The sequence below is a fragment of the Rhinopithecus bieti genome, unplaced genomic scaffold (assembly GCF_001698545.2).
Source record: "Rhinopithecus bieti isolate Rb0 unplaced genomic scaffold, ASM169854v2 scaffold_7398, whole genome shotgun sequence".
Classification (NCBI taxonomy): domain Eukaryota; kingdom Metazoa; phylum Chordata; class Mammalia; order Primates; family Cercopithecidae; genus Rhinopithecus; species Rhinopithecus bieti.
The window spans coordinates 195,135-196,908 of NW_016805783.1; the positions used below are offsets into that span (position 1 = coordinate 195,135).

At 37.9% G+C, this 1,774-nt stretch overlaps 1 pseudogene; it reads left to right on the top strand.

The window, feature by feature from the left end:
* The first annotated feature begins 645 nt into the window (after window positions 1–645).
* Window positions 646–988, top strand: LOC108530694 (small nuclear ribonucleoprotein G pseudogene; annotated as a pseudogene).
* The last annotated feature ends 786 nt before the right edge of the window (window positions 989–1,774 follow it).

Below are 1,774 nucleotides of genomic sequence, written 5' to 3' on the forward strand. Positions count from 1 at the left end.
CCTAGAAATATGTTGTGTAAAAAAGGGGAGAGAGAATAGTAGATTGAATGGATGTCGGGGCTGAAAAGAAATTTTCATTTTGTTTTTAAAATACAGGAGACCCAAGTAGGATTTTGGGCAATGAGAAAGAGTAAATACATAATAAAGAACAGGCAAATTATGGAAAAATGTTCCATACAAGGCATGAAAGACTGTGATGGACATAAGTGAATTTGTTAACAGTTGGAAAAATATGGAACATTTCTTGACAATAGAGGGTCATCATAAGTATCATCTTAAATGGTGAAAATAGGCAATTGTAGAGATGGAAAAGACAAATACAAAAAGATAGTCTTAATATCTAAACAAACAAACAAATAAAAAACTGGGAGGTGAGATCATCTTTTGGGAATGTAGGAATGGGGATGAGGTTTAAGAATATATAAAGTTTTTGTTCAGCTGCTATGGGGAATTTGAGAAGCAGATAAAAAACATGAATACAAGAGTTGGCAAGCAATAGTGAGTAACTCAGATATGGAATGATCCAATCAATACTTTTTTTGTGACTTCCTGCAGCAACGTTTGATAGACTAGGAGTATATGTGACAGAATGACAGTAAGGGGAATTCTGTTTCAAGACCTCTGTGAGTCCATGGAGTAGACACTATGAGCAAAGCTTACCTTTCCATGTTGAAATTATTTATGGGCAAGACATTATCACTGAAATTAAATGGTGGCAGACATGTCCAAGGAATATTGTGGGGGATTCCATCCCTTCATCAATCTTGTGATAGATGAATGTGTAGAGATGGCAGCTGGTGGGCAACAGAGCAATAATGGAGTGGTGGTGATGCAAGGAAATGGTGTCATCTTGTTAGAAATCTTGGAACAAAGATATATAATGGCTGTGTTCAGGAGAGACATTTATGTCCCCTCTCCAAAGGGCCTGTTTTACTGTGATGTAAATATTGGGTCATGTGTATTTTCATATAAAACTTTTTGTAAGTAAACTTTTGTAACAGTCAAAAAACAAAACAAAACAAAAAAACAATGACAGTAAGGCATCCTAAGTTGGGGACTGAAGAGGGAAGTATGAACGTAAAATTCAGGGAGATGCTAGCAATCTTCAGAATGGGGCAGATTGCCTTAGGAAGAAGTTAATCTGCTGTCACTGGAGGGATTTAAGCAAGGCTGGGTGACCACTTCGGGCTGTTGCTTAGGATTCTTGAGTACTGAATGAGTGGTTGGACAACAGGACTTTCTACCCTTTTTATTCTTACATTTTGTGATTCCAGAGTAACATCAAGAGCCTCAAGAATTAGCTGAGCCTGTGGAAGAGGAAAGCAAGCAAGTTCTCAAGCCAAGGCTCCCCTCCAAACCTACTGAATCAAATAACGCTGGGAGCAAGACTTTGGCATGCATGTTAAAACTTCCACATTTGATTTTGCTGCATAGCCAGGATTGAGAACCATAGATATGTAAAATGCTAAGTGTTATCCCAGGCCCTTTACAATGGCTGTCTGGTTTAATCACATGTGTCTAAACATGAGGTCAAGTGTAAGTAATTTTTGGAAGATCTGCCATTTTGGATTTTTCTTTTTTTTTTTTTTCTTTTTTTTTTTTTTTATTATACTTTAAGTTCTAGGGTACATGTGCATGACGTGCGGGTTTGTTACATATGTATACTTGTGCCATGTTGGTGTGCTGCACCAATCAACTCATCAGCACCCATCAATTCATCATTTATATCATGTATAACTCCCAATGCAATCCCTCCCCCCTCCCCCTTCCCCCC